We start from the raw sequence: 20480 nt of genomic DNA, 5'->3' as shown, positions 1-20480 counted from the left end.
GTGTGGTGTGGAGTGGTGGGAGGTGTGAAGAGAAATGTGTTGTGGTGTGGTGTTCTGCCGGTGAGGCAGGCTGCCGATGTGGGTGAGGGGGTCGGTCGGCTTGGTCCTGCCCGCGGGGGAGGAGGGAGGCAAGTGGATGCTGGGTGGTGGTGGTGGAGGGAGTAGCGGCACCATCGCTATATTTACCTCTCCCCCACCACACCCTAGCCATCCCCCGCATCGTTACCTACCACCGCTGGTCTCTCTCACTCCTGCCACTACCACTACCAGCTATCACCACACACAGTAACACGACCCACTACCACTCACCACCGCCTCTCTCTACCTTGATGCTTTACCGGTAACCATCATCATCTTCCAGTAATGAGGATCACGACTCGTTACCATTGCCACTACCACCTTAACACCTCTACCCGCCACAGCCTCTGACTGTTTGAAATTGTCGTCTACCTTTGGTACCACCATGTCATTCATCATGTCTTCGAATCACTGCTGCTTATCACCTCAACAGCCAACCACCATTATCTCCAACCCCTGCCTTCATCATTATTTGGCATCATTATCATCATTACTATCAACTACCACCAGTATTCACCATATCCATTACGTACTACCAACTTACCTGTTATCCCCACTAATCACTGTCATTACTGCGCACCATCCTATCCATCACTGCCTAATATTTTTGTTGTTTAGTACTGCGGCTGCCTACCAACAACCACCACCACCACCACCTGTTGTGCCTAGTCTACCCTGTTTGCCACATAGTTCAAACCATTATCCAGCATTACCAGTCTTATTTACTACTTTAGTGCATACTACTGTTAAAGTATCTAACTACTAGCAGTTTACTACCACTTCTGCCAGCAGTGTCAAATTGATGACCTTGCCCGGTCCTGTGACCCCCTATGTCATCTCGAATTGCGTGGGGTTGGTAGTGCCTTTGGCAAGATTTCTGCTTTGAGCATAGCAACTGCCAAGATTGTAGAGTAAATGTTGGGATAATAAATTAGATTATTCCGTATTGGGGTGCCAGTGCCCTTACGCAGCAAGTTATATTTCTAGAAGGTGTTCTTGATGGTAATAAGTAAATGAATATATATGGATGAACTGTTTTGTTAGCGTCACTGTTGTTTAGAAGACTTATGATGACAGAAGCTGTGGAGGAAGTAATCTTGTTCGCTTGGTTGATGAACGGATGCCGCAGTACGTCTGTATGTGAGTGTGTGACTTCAACATCTCTCCACAGCGCCCTTCCCCCGCGGTCCACTGACCTGTCTCCTTTCTTATGTATTTTCTGATTTCTTGATCCTGAGCGTTTTCTCGTCATTCTTTCTTCTGTCCCATTAACACCATTCGCATCTCTCTTCGCTTTAAGTATCTTGTACTATACATGTTTATTCTCCTATTCCCATACGTTCCTCTCATCCGTCCTCCTCCTCCTCCTCCTTCATTAGTGGATCATCTCGGTGTGAATGTGACTTCTCTCCGTTATCACCTTTCCTGCGACCTTCACCGTTGAAGTTTTCTCAGATGTTGCCTTTTTTAGTTACGTTTTCGTTGTTTTCCGCTTGTTTGTCAGACTCTGTGCTTCCCTCTCTCCTTACTATTACCTTGTTTTCAGTATTTTGCATCGCACGGCCAGTCTCCCGTTGTTTGATTTTTCTGCTGAGATTTGGAAGTCACTTTGCTGATTAAGTGGTTGTCGCCATTTAAATTTGCTCACCCCACTGCAGTGTACAACGTCCTGTTTCATCCACTTCGGTTTATATTCAAGACTTTTTTCTGTTTTAGTTCCTTTCAGATCCGTTTTGCCTGTTCAGCCAGTCCACCCTCTTCCCTGCCTTGTGTCTATACTCCATCCATTCCTCATTCTTTTTCTAAGTTTCTCGGTTCTTCTTCTAGCCACGACTTCGCCCTTGATCCAGTCTTGCCGTGTGCACCGTCGTTAGTCTCCTGTGCTCCATTTCAGTTTCTGTTGAGAACATTTGTATTCCTCCAGTGGTACACGCGTCGCCTTGTTTTTCTTTGTATGCATGTGGAGTCCAACTTGTTCATCCTGTCTGAAAGAATCCAGAAAGGTTTCAATCCCCGTTTTTCTACTCTGTCATCTACCATTTCTCTCCTCAAAATGTATTGTGTTTATACCTCCCCCTTTTTATTCACATTTTCCTCTTTTCTGTTTCTGCCTCGCCTGCCGCGCCCATCCTGTTTTCCTATTGAATTGTTTTGCTCTCCAGCTGTTATCTTTATTATTTGATACAACCCCTCATTCTTTAAACTCTCTCTCTCTCTCTCTCTCTCTCTCTCTCTCTCTCTCTCTCTCTCTCTCTCTCTCTCTCTCTCTCTCAGCATCCCGTGTTTACAGTCCCTCCTTGGCTATTTTGCTAGTTTAATTTTACTCCGCCTGATGTTGCCTGTCATACGTTTCTCCGTTTCTTTTCCTCTTTCCTATTCCTTATGCCAAATTTCTGTGCTTTTTGGTTTTACTCGTTCGTCATTCTTCTTCCCGTCAGTATGTACCTGTTTATTCCCATTTACCGTATGCGTATCTCTTTATTGATTCGCTCTACCTTTATGTCATTCGTGTGAAGCTTGGTGTCTGCAGTTGCCGGGGTCGAGTATGTCGGAATACACTTACCTGTGTTCTGGGTTCCTGGTCGAGTACATGGTTGCGCAGGTCCGGTTCTTGGATGTGTTCTTCACTAAAGACTGCCAGGCTGTCAGCCATATTGTCTCATGATACAAGGGTGAAAAGCTTTGCTTTTTTCAGAATGGGGCAAGGTGATGCGCGCGCGCGCGCACACACACACACACACACACACACACACACACACACACACACACACACACATCATCCCTGGAGATACAGTACAAACATTACTATCCATGCATCTCCGGCGTATCGTAGAACGCGATCATAAGGTGGGTGGTGGGGGTGGTTGAAGTGGGGGTCTTATCCTGCTGTTTACCATTAGAATTTTCTCGCATTGTTTGGAACATATCTGAGATATGAAGGAAATGTCGAAAGTGAATTACGAATTAGAAGTTAATTGGTCTTTTTTGTATTGTTTGTATTATGTTATATTACGTTTTGTTTATATCTTCCCGTATAGTGTTGCCTGTACCAGAGCGTTATCCGGCCTCTAATGGTTCTTGCTTTTCTCTTCTCATTACTGTCCATCTTTCAGCCTCGTCGTCAACGCCATGGCTCCCCTCCCACTCGTTCATCCTTGTTATCATCAACCTTCTCCCCCTCACCATCCCACCAACCCCAGTTCTTCGCTAGCCCTCTTCCCGGCTTGCCCAACCCTTCACTGCCACTCACCCTTCCCACCACCGCTAGATGGAGGGAGGCCAGGATCCATAACTGCCCGTCCAAAGTTTATTGCGGGTGTGAACCCTGCACAGCCCCTGACAACTGAGGCTGGGCAGATTGGCATCGTCGGCTTAACGGCGTTCCTCATCCCGCGCCATACATCTAGCTACTGCCTATCTCTCTCTCTCTCTCTCTCTCTCTCTCTCTCTCTCTCTCTCTCTCTCTCTCTCTCTCTCTCTCTCTCTCTCTCGTATTGTAATTATCATTGTTATCTCACGGGAAGTACGTCGTCCATTGTTTACCTCTGCGTCTTTTCATTGTAACCATTCTTGTACTTTTGCGTGTGTCTTTCCTTCCCTCTCCATCCATCCATCCATGGTCGACCCCAGCTGTTCCTACCGCGTCTCCAAGGGCATCTGCCCCCTCCCTAGTTCCCCTCCGACCCTCCTGTTTTCCCCAGCATTCTTCTCTTGCCCTTGCCTTGGTCTTCGGTGTCCATGGCACACTTCCTGTACATTGTCATTATTTTAGATTGTATGTTCCTTGTGGTAACTCAGGTTCCCATTCTTGTGGTTACCTTTTACTAAGAATGATCTGAGATCATAATGATAACTTCCCTTGCAGCATTATGAAGAGATTAGGAATGAATGTTAGCTTGTAAATTTCCCTTTTAGCGAGACGTGTTTTATGGGATGATGTGATCAGGTACGAATGAGATGAGACAGTGAGCAACTTACCATGGAGACACGTTGGTAATTAGAAGACTAGACAACACGGCATTTACCGGTCTAGATTCTGTATTTTATTATTTATTGTATTCTTGCCACTCGAGTGGCCAGTTTATAATGCAGTTAACCATTCTGTGGGAGATGGCGCAAAAGTCCACTCAGAGGACAAAAGGTTCTGAAATTGGGCTTCGGTCATTAAGTTACAAGGTCTATGATGAGCGAGTTGTTTTCAGTGGCTTAGCAACAGAGTGAATAATATAACGTAGCACATAGTTGGTTGTAGTTGGTAGCTAGGGAGGTATAGTATCGGTATTACCCGCCTGGGTATCGAGAGGGATAGTGACGGCTGCGTAGTGAAGCAGCACTTCAGTGGCTGTAGTCCTCTGACCCAGGTAGCTGTTTCTTCCTTCTGCCTCACCCACACATGCTCTGTTGGCTTTCTGTCCACAAACATGCTATCTCTCCTTGTCATACGTAACACTTGGCAACACTTAACTCACACGACCCGTTCTTTGTAACTTTAGACTTACCTGCGTTGCGCGCTTTTCGCAATCTCTTCCTATGGCAAAATGGAAGTGGATAGAAGTAGTAGCTACGTAGGAACATTTAGACGGGAGCATTAAGTAGAAGTAGCAGCTTGAAAAATTTGGCAAGAACATTAGTTAGACGTAATTGGTGGGATAATTTGGTTGGAGCCTCTGAAAACGCTTCCGTAAAGTTGCCCCCTGCCTGTGGCTCCTTAAGGGTGGGGCACTAAAGGCAGAGAAGTGGCACTGGAGTTCATCAGTTGTAGAGACTGGTTGACGTGGCCACCCCACTGAGGGAGTTCCCGGAAGGAACGAGCGTCAGAGATATAGATAGATTGTCACGAAATTCACAGTATGTGAACTGTTTACAAAAACCGAGCAACATTGATTGGTTTCTGTAACTAAAGATGTGATAAGTATTTACACTGGGCAAAGATAGGATACTTCTCAAGCATCTGAGAAAGAGCATTGTTATGGATGAAGTGTTTACATGTATGATTGATCGGTAGGCGCTCTGTTGACTAGCTTTTTTTTTTTTTTTGTAAGGAGTACAGAATGTTGCAGGTGTGTGAGTAATTCTGCTGGCAAAGTGAACATCTTGTCTGTTCTTATCAGTATGGGAAACCATCTCACGTGGGTATCTGTAGCGCATCCTAGATTGGTTTGTATCATCATCAAGGTATTTGCTATATTTTGTGTAAATGCGGTTCTTCTTGCCTGACCTTATGGCAGATGACTCTGCTTGTGGTAATTTCTTTTCGTTTTAAGTACAAAAGAAGTTGTTCACATTCTTTCTGGATGGTCGTTTCTGGGCTGATCGCAGGTTGGCTCAAGTTAAAAACTCGGTTACATCTTTAGAAACATAAGTTTATATTAATTGAGCAGTCTACCATGTATTATGTTAGGGAGTCCAGTGTGATCCCCACCATCTGTGATGACTCGTTATAGCCCACCGTTCGTGTCGTGCTTCAAGCTGAAGCCTGGCGGACTTGATAATAATGCCTGAGTGGGAGACGCTGATTGATATGTAGATTTCCAGTTTAGAAGGATATACAGAACAGTATTTTTTCTTTTCTTACTTTTTGAGTCTCTCTATTTTTGTGTTTTTGTCATATTTTCTACTTACATGACCAGTAATTGTTTCTCTCCTCGTGGCGTATTCCCCGCTTGTGTTTTGGCCTCTTTCCTTCCCGTAGAAGTAAAGTCTTTTCCTCCGTCGTGTCTTCCCTCGTCGTGTACGGACGCAGTTTAGTATTATAACGTCATGGCTAGTTATGTAACGTCACTGTTTCCAGTTATGAAATATTAAATGTTGAGGATTTGGGATATCTGAAGTGATTCAAGCATTTCGCCGTGTCTTAGCCAGATTCTTGCTTATATCTCATGAACGTGGTACACTTACTGCAGATTGGTAAGTTGTCAAGTCTGACATTCTCATTTCAAAATATAATTTGTTTTGATCGAGGAGTATTGCAAACGCACGAGTTTTACTCAGCAGGACCATTCAATGATTTCAGTAGAGGAGTTGAGTTGAGGAATGAAAGACTGGCAACAGGAAGTAAAGTAACACACACGTGTAATGTTATATCACAATTTTTAGCTCCTTGAAACAGCAGGAAACCTCTGATTTTTATTATACGAACTATTTTTTTTTTTTAATATGCCAAAAAAGACGTTTCTCTGATGATATGGGTGACGTGCACTTAGTGGGGGGTAGGTGATTACACGCAAACAGCGCGTGGTGGTTACAAAGACGCTGGCTGGCGCAGTAGGATGTCATGGTGGGCCCAGCACCCTTGACTCGAGATCCCCATCCCGTCCGTCGGAGAGGAAGAACTTCAAAAGAAAGAAAGAAAAAAAAAGAAGTCGGAATAGTGTTATGACCGTTCCCCCAGCACGTCATCCCGGGGAAACTGGTCCGTTTCCTCCGATGATTGTACGAGTTCTGTGTTCATTGACCGCGTCGTCCTGCTTTAATGAGAATAAAAGACAACAGTAAATCGTCGTCAGCTCAGGCTGGCCTGTCGCGCCGCGCCCCTCCAGTGAATACCTCAAGTCAAAACAGTATAATGGGCCAGTTGTCTCGTGAGGCATGAGTGGTTCCCTCGACTGCCTTTGTAATGGTGCCGGGTTGTGTTGTGCGCTACTCACCGGTGTTGACTGCTGCTGAATGGGAGGTTGTGTTGCTGAATGTCTTGTTTGCCACTTAATAAATGCTATTGTACGCATTACTGGATGCATGATATTTGCCGCCAGTTGTGTATTACTGAGTTGGAACTACCAAATATACGCTGTCTGTGTGTTGGATTTGTCCTCGTGAATGAGTGATGTATACATGTGATTGAATGTTGAGGTTCGATTTTTTTTTTTTTTTTTGTTACACGTTAGTGGGTCCTGTGCCGGACAAAAGTCCACGTCAAGGCCGAACGTTAATTGAAATATGAAGTGGTTGATGAAAGGGAAAGAGAAGTGTCAAGTAAGATTATTGCGAATTTTGGAGGAGGCCTGTCTTTCAAAAAGTCCTGGTCATAGTTACATGAGAAGTAGAGAGTTCGAAAGCTTTTGACGTGTAGGGAAAGAAAGTTATCAAAACGGCCCACCCTGAGTTTTCAGCGGCCAGACAGTAATTACGACGCAGTAGCTTGGCGAGTATTGCGTGATGTTGCTAGCGGTGGGGGCACACAAGCTGCCACTGGCGCTCTTGAGAGCAAAAACCAAAATGATATATATAGAAGGTAAGTGAACCAGTATTGAGGCGTAGGGGCAAGTGGCTCAAGTTTTGAAGTTAGATGTGGAGAGTTGATAAGTCGGACCGCTTTCGACTCTAAGGTTGAAGAGCCAGAACCACCCCAGATGTTAGAGCAACACTTCATACAAGGACAGATCAGTCAGTAGAAAACGGAACAACTGTTAGGAAGAAAGAAAATTTCATCCGACTGGACTCCAATTTACCAAGTATGTTCAGTGAGTCAAAATGTGCAGGAATACATCCGTTAAAGGAGAGAGAAAAGTTGAGAAAGTGCGGTCATAGGAGTATACCTTAGATTTGCTGGGGTCGTGGAAGAGGCCATTATTTTACTACCTGAGCCCTCCATCTCACAGGCAGTGGAGTCACTGCACTTTTATGTATGTATATTTTTTATTTATATTCATTATACTTTTTTCGCTGTCTCCTCCGTTAGCGAGGTAGCGCAAGGAAATAGACGAAAGACTGGCCCAACCCACCCACATACACATGTATATACATACGCGTCCACATACGCACATATACATACCTATACATTTCAACGTATACATATATATATATATATATATATATATATATATATATATATATATATATATATATATATATATATATACATACATATACAGACATTACATATATACACATGTACATGATTCATACTTGCTGCCTTTATTCATTCCCGTCGCCACCCCGCCACACATGAAATGACAACCCTCTCCCCCCTGCATGCGCGCGAGGTAGCGCTAGGAAAAGACAACAAAAGCCACATTCGTTCACACTCAGTCTCTAGCTGTCATGTATAATGCCCCGAAACCACAGCTCCCTTTCCACATCCAGGCTCCACAGAACTTTCCATGGTTTACCCCAGACGTTTCACATGCCCTGGTTCAATCCATCGACAGCATGTCGACCCCGGTATACCACATCGTTCCAATTCACTCTATTCTTGCACGCCTGCATGTTCAGGCCCCGATCGCTCAAAATCTTTTTCACCCCATCTTTCCACCTCCAATTTGGTCTCCCATTTCTGGGGAAACAGAAGGATATATATATATATATATATATATATATATATATATATATATATATATATATATATATATATATATATACATATGGTGAAGAGCTTGTAGATTTATGTGCTGAAAAAGGACTGATGATTGGGAATACCTGGTTTAAAAAGCGAGATATACATAAGTATACTTATGTAAGTAGGAGAGAGGGCCAGAGAGCGTTATTGGATTACGTGTTAATTGACAGGCGCGCGAAAGAGAGACTTTTGGATGTTAATGTATTGAGAGGTGCAACTGGAGGGATGTCTGATCATTATCTTGTGGAGGCTAAGGTGAAGATTTGTATGGGTTTTCAGAAAAGAAGAGTGAATGTTGGGGTGAAGAGGGTGGTGAGAGTAAGTGAGCTTGGGAAGGAGACTTGTGTGAGGAAGTACCAGGAGAGACTGAGTACAGAATGCAAAACGGTGAGAACAATGGAAGTAAGGGGAGTGGGGGAGGAATGGGATGTATTTAGGGAATCAGTGATGGATTGCGCAAAAGATGCTTGTGGCATGAGAAGAGTGGGAGGTGGGTTGATTAGAAAGGGTAGTGAGTGGTGGGATGAAGAAGTAAGATTATTAGTGAAAGAGAAGAGAGAGGCATTTGGACGATTTTTGCAGGGAAAAAATGAAATTGAGTGGGAGATGTATAAAAGAAAGAGACAGGAGGTCAAGAGAAAGGTGCAAGAGGTGAAAAAAAGGGCAAACGAGAGTTGGGGTGAGAGAGTATCATTAAATTTTAGGGAGAATAAAAAGATGTTCTGGAAGGAGGTAAATAAAGTGCGTAAGACAAGGGAGCAAATGGGAACTTCAGTGAAGGGCGCAAATGGGGAGGTGATAACAAGTAGTGGTGATGTGAGAAGGAGATGGAGTGAGTATTTTGAAGGTTTGTTGAATGTGTTTGATGATAGAGTGGCAGATATAGGGTGTTTTGGTCGAGGTGGTGTGCAAAGTGAGAGGGTTAGGGAAAATTATTTGGTAAACAGAGAAGAGGTAGTAAAAGCTTTGCGGAAGATGAAAGCCGGCAAGGCAGCAGGTTTGGATGGTATTGCAGTGGAATTTATTAAAAAAGGGGGTGACTGTATTGTTGACTGGTTGGTAAGGTTATTTAATGTATGTACGACTCATGGTGAGGTGCCTGAGTATTGGCGGAATGCGTGCATAGTGCCATTGTACAAAGGCAAAGGGGATAAGAGTGAGTGCTCAAATTACAGAGGTATAAGTTTGTTGAGTATTCCTGGTAAATTATATGGGAGGATATTGATTGAGAGGGTGAAGGCATGTACAGAGCATCAGATTGGGGAAGAGCAGTGTGGTTTCAGAAGTGGTAGAGGATGTGTGGATCAGGTGTTTGCTTTGAAGAATGTATGTGAGAAATACTTAGAAAAGCAAATGGATTTGTATGTAGCATTTATGGATCTGGAGAAGGCATATGATAGAGTTGATAGAGATGCTCTGTGGAAGGTATTAAGAATATATGGTGTGGGAGGAAAGTTGTTAGAAGCAGTGAAAAGTTTTTATCGAGGATGTAAGGCATGTGTACGTGTAGGAAGAGAGGAAAGTGATTGGTTCTCAGTGAATGTAGGTTTGCGGCAGGGGTGTGTGATGTCTCCATGGTTGTTTAATTTGTTTATGGATGGGGTTGTTAGGGAGGTGAATGCAAGAGTTTTGGAAAGAGGGGCAAGTATGAAGTCTGTTGGGGATGAGAGAGCTTGGGAAGTGAGTCAGTTGTTGTTCGCTGATGATACAGCGCTGGTGGCTGATTCATGTGAGAAACTGCAGAAGCTGGTGACTGAGTTTGGTAAAGTGTGTGAAAGAAGAAAGTTAAGAGTAAATGTGAATAAGAGCAAGGTTATTAGGTACAGTAGGGTTGAGGGTCAAGTCAATTGGGAGGTGAGTTTGAATGGAGAAAAACTGGAGGAAGTGAAGTGTTTTAGATATCTGGGAGTGGATCTGGCAGCGGATGGAACCATGGAAGCGGAAGTGGATCATAGGGTGGGGGAGGGGGCGAAAATTCTGGGAGCCTTGAAGAATGTGTGGAAGTCGGGAACATTATCTCGGAAAGCAGAAATGGGTATGTTTGAAGGAATAGTGGTTCCAACAATGTTGTATGGTTGCGAGGCGTGGGCTATGGATAGAGTTGTGCGCAGGAGGATGGATGTGCTGGAAATGAGATGTTTGAGGACAATGTGTGGTGTGAGGTGGTTTGATCGAGTAAGTAACGTAAGGGTAAGAGAGATGTGTGGAAATAAAAAGAGCGTGGTTGAGAGAGCAGAAGAGGGTGTTTTGAAATGGTTCGGGCACATGGAGAGAATGAGTTAGGAAAGATTGACCAAGAGAATATATGTGTCGGAGGTGGAGGGAACGAGGAGAAGAGGGAGACCAAATTGGAGGTGGAAAGATGGAGTGAAAAAGATTTTGTGTGATCGGGGCCTGAGCATGCAGGAGGGTGAAAGGAGGGCAAGGAATAGAGTGAATTGGAGCGATGTGGTATACCGGGGTTGACGTGCTGTCAGTGGATTGAATCAAGGCATGTGAAGCGTATGGGGTAAACCATGGAAAGCTGTGTAAGTATGTATATTTTGCGTGTGTGGACGTATGTATATACATGTGTATGGGGGTGTGTTGGGCCATTTCTTTCGTCTGTTTCCTTGCGCTACCTCGCAAACGCGGGAGACAGCGACAAAGCAAAAAAAAAAAAAAAAAAGATATATATATATATATATATATATATATATATATATATATATATATCTTTCTTTCGTACTATTCGCCATTTCCCGCATTAGCGAGGTAGCGCTATGAACAGAGGACTGGGCCTTAGAGGGAATATCCTCACCTGGCCCCCTTCTCTGTTCCTTCTTTTGGAAAATAAAAAAAAAAACGAGAGGGGAGGATTTCCAGCCTCCCGCTCCCTCCCCTTTTACTCGCCTTCTACGACACGCAGGGAATACGTGGGAAGTATTCTTTCTGCCCTATCCCCAGGGATATATATATATATATATATATATATATATATATATACTTCCCACGCATTCCTCACGTGTCGTAGAAGGCGACTAAAGGGGACGGGAGCGGGGGGCCAGAAACCCTCCCCCCCCCTTGTATTTTAACTTTCTAAAAGGGGAAACAGAAGAAGGATTTACGCGGGGGTGCTCATCCTCCTCGAAGGCTCAGATTGGGGTGTCTAAATGTGTGTGGATGTAACCAAGATGAGAAAAAAGTAGAGATAGGTAGTATGTTTGAGGAAAGGAACGTGGATGTTTTGGCTCTGAGTGAAACGAAGCTCAAGGGTAAAGGGGAAGAGTGGTTTGGGAATGGCTTGGGAGTAAAGTCAGGGGTTAGTGAGAGGACAAGAGCAAGGGAAGGAGTAGCACTACTGAAACAGGAGTGGTTAGGAGTATGTGATAGAGTGTAAGAAAGTAAATTATAGATTGATATGGGTAAAACTGAAAGTTGATGGAGAGAGATGGGTGATTATTGGTGCATATGCACCTGGGCATGAGAAGAAAGATCATGAAAGGCAAGTGTTTTGGGAGCAGCTGAATGAGTGTGTTAGTGGTTTTGTTGCGCAAGACCGGGTTATAGTGATGGGTGATTTGAGTGCAAAGGTGAGTAATGTGGCAGTTGAGGGAATAATTGGTATACATGGGGTGTTCAGTGTTGTAAATGGAAATGGTGAAGAGCTTGTAGATTTATGTGCTGAAAAAGGACTGGTGATTGGGAATACCTGGTTTAAAAAGCGAGATATACATAAGTATACGTATGTAAGTAGGAGAGATGGCCAGAGAGTGTTATTGGATTTCGTGTTAATTGGTAGGCGCGCGAAAGAGAGACTTTTGGATGTTAATGTGCTGAGAGGTGCAACTGGAGGGATGTCTGATCATTATCTTGTGGAGGCGAAGGTGAAGATTTGTATGGATTTTCAGAAAAGAAGAGAGAATGTTGGGGGTGAAGAGAGTGGTGAGAGTAAGTGAGCTTGGGAAGGAGACTTGTATGAGGAAGTACCAGGAGAGACTGAGTACAGAATGGAAAAACGTGAGAACAGAGAGGTAAGGGGAGTGAGGGAGGAATGGGATGTATTTAGGGAAGCAGTGAAGGCTTGCGCAAAAGATGCTTGTGGCATGAGAAGTGTGGGAGGTGGGTTGATTAGAAGGGTAGTGAGTGGTGGGATGAAGAAGTAAGATTATTAGTGAAAGAGAAGAGAGAGGCATTTGGACGATTTTTGCAGGGAAAAAATGCAAATGAGTGGGAGATGTACAAAAGAAAGAGACAGGAGGTCAAGGGAAAGGTGCAAGAGGTGAAAAAGAGGGCAAATGAGAGTTGGGGTGAGAGAGTATCATTAAATTTTAGGGAGAATAAATAGATGTTTTGGAAGGAGATAAATAAAGTGCGTAAGACAAGGGAACAAATGGGAACTTCAGTGAAGGGGGCTAATGGGGAGGTGATAATAAGTAGTGGTGATGTGAGAAGGAGATGGAGTGAGTATTTTGAAAGTTTGTTGAATGTGTTTGATGATAGAGTGGCAGATATAGTGTGTTTTGGTCTAGGTGGTGTGCAAAGTGAGAGGGTTAGGGAAAATGATTTGGTAAGCAGAGAAGAGGTAGTAAAAGCTTTGCGGAAGATGAAAGCCGGCAAGGCAGCAGGTTTGGATGGTATTGGAGTGGAATTTATTAAAAGAGGGGGGTGACTGTATTGTTGACTGGTTGGTAAGGTTATTTAATGTATGTATGACTTATGGTGAGGTGCCTGAGGATTGGCGGAATGCGGGCATATTGCCATTGTACAAAGGCAAAGGGGATAAGAGTGAGTGCTCAAATTACAGAGGTATAAGTTTGTTGAGTATTCCTGGTAAATTACATGGCAGGGTATTGATTGAGAGGATGAAGGCATGTACAGAGCATCAGATTGGGGAAGAGCAGTGTGGTTTCAGAAGTGGTAGAGGATGTGTGGATCAGGTGTTTGATTTGAAGAATGTATGTGAGAAATACTTAGAAAAGCAAATGGATTTGTATGTAGCATTTATGGATCTGGAGAAGGCATATAATAGAGTTGATAGAGATGCTTTGTGGAAGGTATTAAGAATATATTGTGTGGGAGGCAAGTTGTTAGAAGCAGTGAAAAGTTTTTATCGAGGATGTAAGGCATGTGTACTTGTAGGAAGAGAGGAAAGTGATTGGTTCTCAGTGAATGTAGGTTTGCGGCAGGGGTGTGTGATGTCTCCATGGTTGTTTAATTTGTTTATGGATGGGGTTGTTAGGGAGGTGAATGCAAGAGTTTTGGAAAGAGGGGCAAGTATGCAATCTGTTGTGGATGAGAGAGCTTGGGAAGTGAGTCAGTTGTTGTTCGCTGATGATACATCGCTGGTGGCTGATTCGGGTGAGAAACTGCAGAAGCTGATGACTGAGTTTGGTAAAGTGTGTGAAAGAAAAAAGTTGAGTAAATGTGAATAAGAGCAAGGTTATGTGAATAAGAGCAAGGTACAGTAGGGTTGAGGGTCAAGTCAGTTGGGAGGTAAGTTTGAATGGAGAAAAACTGGAGGAATTAAAGTGTTATAGATATCTGGGAGTGGATCTGGCAGCGGATGGAACCATGGAAGCGGAAGTAAATCATAGGGTGGGGGAGGGGGCGAAAATTCTGGGAGCATTGAAGAATGTGTGGAAGTCGAGAACATTATCTCGGAAAGCAAAAATGGGCATGTTTGAAGGATTATTGGCTCCAACAATGTTGTATTGTTGCGAGGCGTGGGCTATAGATAGAGTTGTGCGCAGGAGGGTGGATGTGCTGGAAATGAGATGTTTGAGGACAATATGTGGTGTGAGGTGGTTTGATCGAGTAAGTAATGTAAGGGTAAGAGAGCTGTGTGGAAATAAAAAGAGTGTGGTTGAGAGAGCAGAAGAGGGTGTTTTGAAATGGTTTGGTCACATGGAGAGAATGAGTGAGGACAGATTGACCAAGAGGATATATGTGTCGGAGGTGGAGGGAACGAGGAGAAGTGGGAGACCAAATTGGAGGTGGAAAGATGGAGTGAAAAAGATTTTGATTGATCAGGGCCTGAACATGCAGGAGGGTGAAAGGCGTGCAAGGAATAGAGTGAATTGGAACGATGTGATATACCGGGGTCGACGTGCTGTCAATGGATTGAACCAGGGCATGTGAAGCGTCTGGGGTAAACCATGGAAAGTTGTGTGGGGCCTGGATGTGGAAAGGGAGCTGTGGTTTCGGTGCATTATTACATGACAGCTAGAGACTGAGTGTGAACGAATGGGGCCTTTGTTTTTTACTAGGTTTACCTCGCACACATGAGGGGGGAGGGGGTTGTTATTCCATGTGTGGCGAGGTGGCGATGGGAATAAATAAAGGCAGACAGTATGAATTATGTACATGTGTATATATGTATATGTCTGAGTGTGTATATATATGTGTACATTGAGATGTATAGGTATGTATATTTGCGTGTGTGGACGTGTATGTATATACATGTGTATATGGGTGGGTTGGGTCATTCTTTCGTCTGTTTCCTTGTGCTACCTCGCTAACGCGGGAGACAGCGACAAAGCAAAAAAATAAATAAGATAGATGTGTGGAAGTCGAGAACATTATCTCGGAAAGCAAAAATGGGTATGTTTGAAGGAATAGTGGTTCCAACAATGTTGTATGGTTGCGAGGCGTGGGCTATGGATAGAGTTGTGCGCAGGAGGATGGGTGTGCTGGAAATGAGATGTTTGAGGACAATGTGTGGTGTGAGGTGGTTTGATCGAGTGAGTAACGTAAGGGTAAGAGAGATGTGTGGAAATAAAAAGAGCGTGGTTGAGAGAGCAGAAGAGGGTGTTTTGAAGTGGTTTGGGCACATGGAGAGGATGAGTGAGGAAAGATTGACCAAGAGGATATATGTGTCGGAGATGGAGGGAACGAGTAGAAGAGGGAGACCAAATTGGAGGTGGAAAGATGGAGTGAAAAAGATTTTGTGTGATCGGGGCCTGAACATGCAGGAGGGTGAAAGGAGGGCAAGGAATAGAGTGAATTGGAGCGATGTGGTATACCGGGGTTGACGTGCTGTCAGTGGATTGAATCAAGGCATGTGAAGCGTCTGGGGTAAACCATGGAAAGCTGTGCAGGTATGTATATTTGCGTGTGTGGACGTATGTATATACATGTGTATGGGGGTGGGTTGGGCCATTTCTTTCGTCTGTTTCCTTGCGCTACCTCGCAAACGCGGGAGACAGCGACAAAGTATAATAAAAAAAAAATAATATATATATATATATATATATATATATATATATATATATATATATATATATATATATATAGATAGATAGATAGATAGATATAGATATGTAATGTAACATATTCAAATAGATGTTTACATTTAGATATTATGGCTTTGGACTCATCACCAGATTGTGAGTGTAGTGTGCGACATTGTTTTCCAAGTATGGCCATTGTGAAAGTGGTCCAATTGAGTAGAGTTTGTGTGGTATGTGGTCAGTGTTAAATCCGTGCATAGAGAATGGGAATTTTTGGTTACACGTAGTGAATTGGGGTGTGTTCTGTTTACGTATGCGAATATGGAAAGTTGATTGTGAATACATAAGTGTGGCATGATAATGAAAAAAAGATAAGTTCAAGATTGAAAATAAGAATAGGGAAGTTTCAGCCGTTACAAGGCGATAGAGCTCATATGAATGGCAGGAACAGAATCCTCGATGTGCACAGCCATTACCCACATAAACCCCACGCACTCTCCCTGCACTTTTTTGACCAGTTTATGCCTTCTGTCCTGTCAGGGAAAACGACTTTCATGTGTATTTGAAAAGTCCAAGTAGCGAGTTAAACTTTGAGTTAGACAACGTCGACACGACGTGCACGTTTCAATGTTGAAGCTTTCTTGATCACCATCATTCCTCTCCTCACAATCAAAGCCTACTGCACATGGCGTTTCCCCACCATTCTTTTTACCTGGAGGAAGCGTAATTCATTGTTATATCTTTCGTATCTTTAAGATTGGAAACGGTCAATCCTGCATCATATCGACTCTTGGTTTACACTCTTCATAAGGAGATTAACGTGTCTGAAGTGTCATCATGCCCATCATCCGACGCACTGCACTCACTTGGCTTAGGATCAACACTTTTTTTTTCGTCGGCTTCGGAACCATAAACAGATCATTATAATACTGCGGCGACCACTCACATAATGATGCTCGAATGTTGTCCGACAGATTACCATGGGGACTGTCACTAGATTTTTCGTCTGAAGATTGATGGCAAATGTTCTATAGATTCATCATGACTGGACTCGCAGATTTCAGAATCTTCGTCGGAAAATACATTAAACCTACGACGACGTTTTACATTCTTTTTCCATCGCACTTGAACAACACACACACACACACACACACACACACACACACACACACACACACACACACACACACACACACACACACACTTTTTTTTTTTACCTTTAGTCTTTCCCGATGGACGTACTGAGTACTGCGGAGCTCCATAGGAAGTGGTTCCTCTGTGCTGGAGAGCAAGATGTAGATTGCATGCACGTACACATTCAGCGTACATCTACTACGTACTCCGTAGGTTCGAGTCTTTGTTTATTTTGAAAGACTGTTACTGAACGACGCTTTGAAATGTTGGAAACCAGTAAGTGTTAGCCAAGGAAACACTCCCCATTCAGCACAGCCATGATGGGCTGTCCGTCGTGGAAAGGGGCACAGAGCTTTCTTTTGTACTGATGATTCATATTATGTAAGAGAACATTTGTGTTGTGATGAAACCTATCAAGAATGGGATAATATTCTTATGGAAGTGATCATAAATGGAATTGTTCTGTGATGGAAATGTTTATGAAATGAGGCGTATTCTACTTGAGTCATTTCTTAAAAGGAATTGTTGTTTATGTTAATGGAGCCGTTCAGAAATGATAATGTATTTAGATAGAACCATTCATAAATTGAATATTCTCTGATGTATAAATGTAGTTGGATTCTAATGGAACTATTCGTAAATGCAAATGATAGATTAGGTGTGACCTCAGCGATATTAGTCATCACGGAAGGCAATCCATTTTATCCCTGAATCACTTTGACCTAAGATTAATCCACTCGGACACATTTTCTTCTCCATCGAATCAATCTAACTGTAGTGGTAGACAGATCGTGTTTATTATAGCTACTGTGAGAATCCGGTATGTACATTTTAGTCTTCGTAAATACTTTTCATTGAGACAAAATACGTTGCACAATAGAAGACTTTGTTTTTGTTTACCGAGTAACCGAAGGAACGCAGCGCTAGGTAGAGACTATCCGCCGAATTCCAGTGTGTATGCCAACGTAGAGGCCATCCCAAGGTTGACTCTGGTACCTGTGCACGTTTTTGGTGGTGGTGGGTGGCCTTCGAGGGAGGCTGGAGTCGGGTGGACGGCTTCCTACCTCCCCCCAGCGTGCGTAGTCCTTGGCTGTGGTGGTGGGGCTGGCTTTGGGGAAGCTTTTGTCTGCCAAGGTGGTAACGGGGCCTGGTAGTGGATAGGGGATGGGGTGGGTCTGGGGAATTTTGTGTAGGGGAAGGAGCGGTTGTGAGAGAAGAAATAAAAGTGGGGCTGTTGTGTAGACGTGGGTGCGTCTAGGTCTGTTTAAAGGAGAGGGTTGGTTGTTGTGTGGGATATTATTTTACTAAATACCTACCCGAGCTTCTTCACCTTTCTCACTCTGGCGCGATTACATGTGTTTATATATGTATTAATATCTTTTTTTCATTATCGACTGACGAGTAACTGCCTCATTATGAGTATCCATCCATCCGTGTGTGAGTACTGTGTTTCTACGGGGAACGGTTGAGTGTGTGGGTAGGGCAAGGAGGAGGAGGAGGAGGAGGAGGAGGGTTGAATGCAAACCACAGGAAACCGTTAGGTCCTTCCCGAGACTGATTGTTACTGCTGTACAAGACATGCTAGAGAGTAGAATCCAAGCAACGCTTTATACGAGAGAGAGAAAAAAAATAAAAGAATTATTACAAGAGAAAAAGATAAAAGCAGAGGTTAGATCAACTTCCACCGAATATATATACAAGTTCATACTGTCGAATCAGGTGTCATGTAAAGATCATGCATCCAGTGACACTAAGGACTTACGCATAAAACATTACCCGCGTGAACTAAATAGTCAGTACTAGGTTGTATAGAGACGTAGTAGTGGGGGACGGTAGGTTCGGGAAAATTATATGTAAATGATTAACCAGATGTGGGTTGATGATGTGTTAACATATCATGGATAACGCACGTGAGAGAAGTCAGTCTTGTACGTAATTAAGCCTCGTCATCCAGTGCACATACTGACCCAGGTTGGTATCACCTAAGCTTATTTGGGCGTGCAGTATGGACGCATCTGAAGCGAGGGGGCGGAGGGGGGGGGGTATAGATGTTGTTATGTTGGAATGTGTGTGTTGGTGAATTTTGAGTTTTGTGTCTTTGTTTCTTAATGTAGTAAGTATTGATCTGTTGTTGGTAGAGTTTGTTGTTTTTCTCGTTGTGTGTGATGATGGTAGTTTGTATCGTGTGTCGTGGTGTGTGTTGCTGGGTTGGGTTTGTATAATGTGCTGTTATATGTTTTTTGTTTTTCAACTTGCACGTGTTGATGGGTTGTAATTAATCTTGAGTTGCATGTTGTTTGTCTGTATTTGTATCTTGTGCTGTTGTATCGTGCTCGTGTATGTGTTTGGTTCTTGTTTCATCTTGTGCTTTTTTATGTTTAGGGTCGCGGGATTGCTGTCGTCTGCGTAGGGACTTGTATCGTTGTGCTGTTGTGTTGTTGCAGGTTTGAATGTATCTTGAGGTATTATGTTTGTTGGGGTTAATATTTTGTGTTGTATATGATAGGATTACCTGCTTACAATGTGATTTGTGTGTCAGATGTTTCGTTTTAATGTGTTGTGTAAATGCATAACTCCGTTTGTTGGGGTTTTCTAGCTTCGAAACTGCGCTTCATTCAGAAGCAGGGTAGTGAATGACTCCTTCGGACGTAGAAGTTCCTGTATGAGACTGTATTCCACTTCTACTGATGATGATACAGCCTCCCTGATAACTTCACTTGTGGAGTTCGGTATATGTATATTCTTCCTGCCCCAGGACCACTTTCTGTGGTACTCCCGTATCGCTCAGGAAGCCAGCCATGTCCATCGGGTAGAACCATTGGTCAGGGGGTGTGGTGATATTTGTATATCTGTGTGAGGGTAATGCAGAACGACTTGGGTTGTGCTCAGTGTCATTAGTTACACCTTGGGCGTGAGAGGTCGTGATATTTTGAATCTGTGTTTGTTATATTGTAGAGATGGGTTGTGTATATACATATTTCCTGCCCATGGATCCTCCTCCTGTGAGGCTTTTACAGAGCTCAGAAACCGGCGACATTTTGCTCCTCCTCCTGTCAGTAGTCTACCACTATTTCCTCTGCCTGGGCTCTACGTATTGCATTTTCCCCAGCGCTTATCCACCACTTTCTGCTCCTTTCCTTCAGCTTGTCCTCCTTTTACCTCACGTCTCTGTATGTGTACCTCACCCATGTCCGTTTCTTTCCCTGTCTTTATTCCATTACTTCTTAATGCTTCCCCAGGCAGTAATGTTTCCCCAGCCTGCTCTCCATGGCTCACTGTTCCATCACCTACTTGACCTGCTCCACCGCCGCCACCGCTACCTGATGTTTGCCCTTGTGTTGCATGAAAGGAGAGAAGGTTAGCACTCCACTTGATGCTTAACCCTCTCTGTACTCTGACATTCACCGCTCCATTGCTCTCGTTGTCTCACACCATTGCTTGCTTCATCTCTTTTATCTGCTCCCTACCCTCCTGTACTACACCAGTCTCTCCACTTCTACATGCATATTTATATCACGGTTCAATGCTCTTTTTCCCTCAACATTTTTTTTTACACACCTCACTTATGGTACTTTTCCTAACGTTCTCTCCATCATTTCCTCCTGTCTCCACCACGTCCATCGACTTCCTGCTTGTGTTTACCGTCTCTGTTACTCATTTGAAATTGATCTTTTGCTTTAAGAGCGGAGTATTATTGAGCACTCTCGACTGTCCCACTGTCG

General features: G+C 43.6%; 1 protein-coding gene and 1 non-coding gene across 6 annotated transcripts in view; both read left to right on the top strand.

Annotated features, from left to right (window-relative positions):
• The window catches only part of capt (adenylyl cyclase-associated protein 1), a 424491-nt gene that overhangs the window by 38171 nt on the left and 365840 nt on the right, over window positions 1-20480 (top strand). The window lies entirely within an intron of this gene.
• LOC139764188 (U6atac minor spliceosomal RNA) lies at window positions 20094-20133 on the top strand. Its single transcript, XR_011716327.1, has one exon. It is a non-coding gene; the product is annotated as a U6atac minor spliceosomal RNA (small nuclear RNA).

Source organism: Panulirus ornatus, chromosome 48, assembly GCF_036320965.1.
Source record: "Panulirus ornatus isolate Po-2019 chromosome 48, ASM3632096v1, whole genome shotgun sequence".
Lineage (NCBI taxonomy): Eukaryota > Metazoa > Arthropoda > Malacostraca > Decapoda > Palinuridae > Panulirus > Panulirus ornatus.
Note: the sequence above shows the minus strand (reverse complement) of the source record. Positions and strands in the feature narration are given on the sequence as shown.